The 7,500-nt window shown below is 48.1% G+C and overlaps 1 pseudogene; it reads right to left on the bottom strand.

Annotated features, from left to right (window-relative positions):
• Nucleotides 1-4,889: 4,889 nt before the first annotated feature.
• The window catches only part of LOC128923656 (large subunit ribosomal RNA), a 2,784-nt pseudogene continuing 173 nt past the window's right edge, over nucleotides 4,890-7,500 (bottom strand).

Genomic DNA, 7,500 nt, shown 5'->3' with positions numbered 1-7,500 from the left:
CAACCAGGTCAAGAGGGGGCGCACCTAGTAACACCTGCAACGCATCCGTAGAAACGGTGCGACATACAGGCAGACAGGCGAGCATCATGCAGCGCTGGACGGAGAGGAGCTTTCGGCGACCGAAGACCGTCGTGACAGTTCGCCACCATACAGCCGCTCCATAAGTGGCACAGGCCACAAATAAGCCGCGGTATATGGTGCGAACAGCACGACGTCCGAGGCCCCAATCACTCCGTAAAACGCGCATAACCTTACCTACGACCGCCTGCAGTCGCACCTTAACACTCACCAAGTGTGGAGTAAAACACATTCTTTCACTCATGGTCAACCCCAGGTACTTGACTTGCGTCACATACCTGATGCCGACCCCATTCACTCGGACAACCGGTGGACGCCCCGGTGACAGTCTGCCTTTTAAAAGCATTGTCACCGTTTTGTCCATCGAGATGTCTACACCCACACTTATCCCCCAGTTGTGGACAATTTCCAAAAATTGTCCTCCCACCCGATCCAACTCACGCCTTGAGCGACCTTCAACAAGGAGAAGAAGGTCGTCCGCATACGCACAACACTTACAGAGTGGTTCGAGCTGCCCAAGCAGAGAGTCCATCATGAGGTTCCATATATATGGACCACAGATGGATCCCTGCGGACAGCCACGAGCCACTCCAATCTCCACACTCCCATTCATTCCAACGATAGAGGCTTTTCTGTCCGAAAAGTAGCTTCGCCAGAGACTAATTTCCGGACAGCCAAGTTCCTCTAAACGTTCTATCACTCGATCCCAGATCAGATAATCGAATGCCCCCTTGAAGTCAACAAATATGCCGAGGACATACTTGTTGACATTCTCCCTAACAACATTCTGCACATACATCCACGCATCTTCCACACTGCGTCCTTTCCTAAACCCATACTGCCTATCCGACCACATACCCCGCGTTAGCTCCTGAAGTCGTTCCACCATAACCCTCTCCAGTACTTTTCCAAGCACCGGAAGAAGGCTGATGCCCCGATAAGAACGAGGATCACTCCTGATCTTATCAGGGGACTTCAGGAGAGGGACGACCCTGGCACTTTTCCACTCACGTGGAAAATACCCCTCCCACACGCACTTGTTATAAATGGCCTCCAAGTATTCCGGAATGAACTTCCACAAGCTTTTGCACATCTCTCCGTTCAAACCATCAAAACCTGGGGACCTTTTAGACCTAACCAGGCCAAAGGCGTATCCCAACTCCTCATCTTCTAGTGGAGGAACAGGTACCTCTTGTGCTTGAGGTGCCTGAACCTCAGCCCTGGGAAAGAACGCTCCTAACAGAACCTCCGCACACTCTCTCCACGTTGATAACACAGAGTCACCAACGCGGAGAGAGGTGATATCCTCCCTCTTACGACCCCTGCAGATCCTGTAGACCTGCCCCCAGGGGTCGTCCCTATTCTCCCCAATAAAACTCCTCCATTCCTCTTCTTTAATCCTCACAAGCATATCCTTATATTCTCTAGCCGCACAACTAAAATCATATCTGAACTGGGATAACCTATCCGAATTGGACCGCCGAGCACGCTGAAACTTTCGTCTCAACCGCCGGACAGCCCTCCTCTTCAAGGTTAACTCATTCGTCCACCACTTAATTTTCCTAATCCTAGAACTTTCATACTTCCTGAAAACCCTATCATTAACACACCACACCAACTCATACAGCCGAGCAATTTGCTCGTCCACCCCCAGTTCCTCAAACTCACTAAGCGGTATTTCCAATACCGCTTCCCTTACATTCTGTCCATATTGGTTCCAGTCAGTACCAGAGGTACGCCATCGCCGCAATGGACCCACGTACGCCGAGGGTGGGGATTGCGGAGAGACCATAATTTGTATTAAATTATGGTCACTCAATCCCCACCCTCCCCTAATCTCCCAACTGACATCAAACGCTCTCCTTGCTGCCTCATTCATTAACGTTACGTCGATATCACTCATGCCCCTAGGCCCCTCAAACGTAAACCATTCACTCGGCTCATTCACAATGTGGAGGCTCTTAGCCACCACCCATTCACTCAATACCTCGCCTCGGATGTGGCTTTGATATCCAGACGAATGTCTGGATACCTTACTAAACCACATCGAGGACGAGGCATTTGCATCCAACCCTAGGATAAAAGGGCTACTACTCCCCAGTAGTAGTAGCTTATCCATGTAGCCCAGGTAGGGCTCTAGGGGCTCGCTAAATTTGCAGTACAAACTAGCGACAATCATTCTACCGAACTCCCCCTCTACTGAAACACACACCCCCTGTTGCGACGAATCCAACACTACGCAATCGTAGTTTGGATCCGTCACAACAATTGCGGCATTACCCCCAAGGTCCGTAAAGACCCTGAAAACCCCAGGAAGACCCCGAACCACACCATTGGTGGTGTAGGGCTCCTGGAGTAAGGCAATGCCGCACCCACCCTCAAGCATACAACCCCCCAACTCACACATCACGGCATACGATCCCTGACAATTTAGCTGGAAGATACCCCCCATCAGTGTCTGGCGAGGGCGCGCTCAACAACACCACAGTATATGGGGCAGACAGCGGACATCATAAGATGCCCAGCTGGCCTACCCTTAAATGCACAGTTGCGACAATGGGGTGCATTGACGCAACCGGCAGCTCTGTGGCCTTCCTGACCGCACCTCCTACAGACATCTGATTTGGCCCTACACTCAGCCACTCTATGGTCAAAACCCATACACCGGAAGCAGCCAGCAACAGGGGTATCCGGTCGAACCCTGAAGGAAAACCACTTTATGTAGCACCGTCCCGCTTCCAAGAGGGCGGACATTGATTTGTCCGAACCCTCAAGGACAACGTTGGTGCTACCATCAGCGGCTACCTTCCAGGGCCGACTGACCATCCGCACATCCGACTTTCGTGCCTCAGGGTTGACGTCCTGGAGGTTCAACCGAAAGAGCTCCTCCATGAAGTCATCATGGGAGATTTCGGTGTGAACCCCCTGAACCACAACCCGCGGACCCAACTTCCGGTTCACAGTCACATCCAATCCCACCTCCCCAAATTTGGCATTATTCGCCACCTTTTCCCTCTCTAAAACAGAGGGGGTGCGAATAACCACCCCACCACCCTTAATTGGCTTCACCTCGTGCACTCGCACTCCGAGGGAAGGTCCCACCTCTTTCACCACCTTCTTTATGACTTCCTTAGAGGAAGTCGTCGGGGCCTTGCTGCGCACAACCACCGACCACGTCTCCACAGGCTTCGGCAATGCCGGAGCAATCGCCTCCAACACAGGTGCTGGAGGCGCACGCACCGACTCAGCCGGAGCCAACCCCCCAACCGACCTCTTCGGTTGGGCAATATATCCCCCACAACCCCCCCTTAGAGCGTCAACCTGACCGCGAAGATGGGCATTCTCGGTTACTACCGTCATCAGGAGCGCCTCGTACTTCGAGGCAAGCTCCATCAGCCCCTTCGCGGTAGTGACCTCAAAATCCTTCACCCCAAACACCAAGGCATTTAATTCAGCTGTCACTGCCTTCATGGCCGCGACATGGCTGATAGCGCCTCCCCCAACCACACCCCCATTAACTACACCCTCACGTTTCCCTCCCTCCTTCGCCGAGCTGACTTTCGTCGATCCCTCCTTCGCGACGCTCTTTTTTGTTACACCCTTCTTCGCGACGCCCTTATCTGCGACGCCCTTATCCGCGACGCCCTTATCCGCGACGCCCTTATCCGCGACGCCCTTCCCAGTGCCGCTGTTACCGCCGCTCTCGGCCGGCTTAGCAGCACCCGAAACTGCGGGGTGAGCAACCGCTTTTTCAGCGGTGCCACCCATTCCGCTACCGCACTCACTCCCACTGCTCTCCGTTTTCACCAACAGAGGCGACCCCAAACGCGCCCTCCTCCGCGGCGGAGACCTCACCGGTGGCCTCACCTCCTCATCACCCGACGACGTTTCCACCATCACAGTTATGGGGCCCGACCCGTCGCTTTCAGCGAGGGATTTAACCCTCCTCCTCCGTGGTGGAGCCATTCCCACCTTCGGCCTACCCCCAGGCAGGCTGTTACGCCGGCGAACACTGGCGCAGAAGCTACCTGCTCAGGTAATACCCGAAACAGCTGCTCTCCAGGCGCGTGCAACTGAACGCACTGAAAACGCTGACTCACACGTGTACTCGCTCTGTAGCAGTCACCACCCAAGCAGTCGGTTAATGCGCTCTCGCGAGGGCACAGCCCACAACCCAGCCAAAGGTCTGAAAAGGCTACTCAAAAAGACCGCCGGACAGATCAATGTCCCCGTAACGGTCGAGAGTCAACCGCTGTGGCACTGTACCAACCGCACTGTGGGCTTAACAGCACTCTGCTACGACCGCAGTCGACGCAACAGTCAGCGACCTCAGCACTGGGACAGCCCCAGGCACCCTTTGGGCACAACTGTACGGGCAAACCCGAAACAAGCGCAACTGAACGCCAGGCGCTCAGCACAGCACTCACTGGTAGGCAATCCAGCCAGCAGGAATACCTACAACACGGTACACCACTGAAACTGTGCGACAGCCCACCAACAACAACTATGTGGATACCCACGTTACTTTATATAACAATAATGTTGTACTTACCCGTACACGCCGTACAGTCAACCGCGACTGTACCAAAAAACACACTCCCGAAATACCGCAAGCCACGCGCGTATGATATGCAAGAATGCACGAAATGTGCACTTACACCAACAACACACGCGATCACGTATTCAACTATTCACGCACGCCAGGCAATAACGGTGCCTTACACACTGCGTAAACAAACGACCGCACAAAAGGAAATGCCGAAAAATCGCAACAACAACTCGCTAAGAAAAAAAACTTACCAAAAATCACAACGATGCGCACGCACGTCTATCCGCGTCGAAAGCCAACTAACGAATGAGTGAGTAGATAGGGACAGTAGGAATCTCGTTAATCCATTCATGCGCGTCACTAATTAGATGACGAGGCATTTGGCTACCTTAAGAGAGTCATAGTTACTCCCGCCGTTTACCCGCGCTTACTTGAATTTCTTCACTTTGACATTCAGAGCACTGGGCAGAAATCACATTGTGTCAACACCCGTTAGGGCCATCACAATGCTTTGTTTTAATTAGACAGTCGGATTCCCCAAGTCCGTGCCAGTTCTGAATTGATTGTTAATTGATAATCGTTATAATTAAATAAGAATATATATCTTGCGATATAATTCTTATAAAATTTTAGCAAGAAAGTTCCACAATTGGCTACGTAACTACTATCCGGGGAACAAGAACCGAAATTCTCTATTTACCCAGAACGAGTACATAAACCATGGTATTGCTTCCCAATCAAGCCCGACTATCTCAATCTTCAGAGCCAATCCTTATCCCGAAGTTACGGATCTAATTTGCCGACTTCCCTTACCTACATTATTCTATCGACTAGAGACTCTTCACCTTGGAGACCAGCTGCGGATATTGGTACGGCCTGTTGAGAAGTTTGCGTAACCCCACCATAAATTTTCAAGGTCCGAGGAGAAAATATCGACACAACAGTAAATGTCATGCTCTTCTAGTCCATCTACCATATCTCTCTTCGAAAGACTTCCATGGTAGTACGACTATAAAACAGAAAAGAAAACTCTTCCGATACCTCTCGACGGCTTCTTTATGGTCGTTCCTGTTGCCAGGATGAGCACAAGGCCCATTTTTAATAACAAACGGATACTCAACAGGTTACGGAATTGGAACCGTATTCCCTTTCGTTCAAAATTATTCAAGTGTTTAATTACTATGAAGAAAACATAATAATTATATATTCTCAACAATTCATTAAAACTTGAAAATTTTCGGCTTTCGCCTTGAACTTAGGACCGACTAACTCGTGATCAACCACTGTTCACACGAAACCCTTCTCCACTTCAGTCCTCCAAGGTCTCATTCGATTATTTGCTACTACCACCAAGATCTGTACCAATGGCGGCTCCATGCAGGCTTACGCCAAACACTTCTAAGCACACCATTGTACCCTCCTACTCACTAAAGTTTCAAAATTTATAATCCAACCGAAATTGTATTATAAATCATGTACTTTAGCGGTAATGTATAGGTATACAACTTAAGCGCCATCCATTTTAAGGGCTAGTTGCTTCGGCAGGTGAGTTGTTACACACTCCTTAGCGGATTACGACTTCCATGTCCACCGTCCTGCTGTTTTAAGCAACCAACGCCTTTCATGGTATCTGCATGAGTTGTTAATTTGGGCACCGTAACATTACGTTTGGTTCATCCCACAGCGCCAGTTCTGCTTACCAAAAGTGGCCCACTGGGCACATTATATCATAACCTCAACCTTCATATCAAGAAAGGTGAGGTTCTTACCCATTTAAAGTTTGAGAATAGGTTAAGGTCGTTTCGACCCTAAGGCCTCTAATCATTCGCTTTACCAGATAAGATTATTTTACATAATATTTAAATGCACCAGCTATCCTGAGGGAAACTTCGGAGGGAACCAGCTACTAGATGGTTCGATTGGTCTTTCGCCCCTATACTCAATTCTGACAATCGATTTGCACGTCAGAACTGTTTCGGTCTTCCATCAGGGTTTCCCCTGACTTCAACCTGATCAAGTATAGTTCACCATCTTTCGGGTCACAGCATATATGCTCAAGGTACGCTCCAGTTAGAGGTATAAATAATAATAAATTATCATTATACATAACTATATGGAACGCCCCGGGATTGAATTAATAGTAAAATATTTCACTAAAAATTAATCCCATTATATAAAAGTTAAGTTAATTTCGCCATTAGGTTTAATATAACCCAATGACTTGCACATATGTTAGACTCCTTGGTCCGTGTTTCAAGACGGGTCCCGAAGGTATCCTGAATCTTTCGCATTGTTAATCATATAAATGCATACAATTAATATTAAAATCAATGATAATAATATTATTGTAAAATTCAAAAGAATTTAAGCATTATATATGTAAAATCTATCAACACTTTATCAAATCATCAGTATTTATTCTATGTTAATAAGCTAAAAGCAAATTAATTTGAATAAACTTAACACCAATGATCTTTTGATAAATATTTTATTATGTTAATAGATTACAATGTCCTTATATGAAAAAAATGCACACTATTACTATAATATTATAAATATCACAGTTATAATGATGAATTTTTCATAATGGATATTCAGGTTCATCGGGCTTAACCTCTAAGCAGTTTCACGTACTATTTAACTCTCTATTCAGAGTTCTTTTCAACTTTCCCTCACGGTACTTGTTTACTATCGGTCTCATGGTTATATTTAGTTTTAGATGGAGTTTACCACCCACTTAGTGCTGCACTATCAAGCAACACGACTCTTTGGAAATATCTTTCTAGTAATCATTAACGTTATACGGGCCTGGCACCCTCTATGGGTAAATGGCCTCATTTAAGAAGGACTTAAATCGTTAATTTCTCATACTA

Source organism: Zeugodacus cucurbitae, unplaced genomic scaffold (genome assembly GCF_028554725.1).
Source record: "Zeugodacus cucurbitae isolate PBARC_wt_2022May unplaced genomic scaffold, idZeuCucr1.2 ctg00000024.1, whole genome shotgun sequence".
Lineage (NCBI taxonomy): Eukaryota > Metazoa > Arthropoda > Insecta > Diptera > Tephritidae > Zeugodacus > Zeugodacus cucurbitae.
This window is presented reverse-complemented; position numbering and strand designations above follow the sequence as displayed.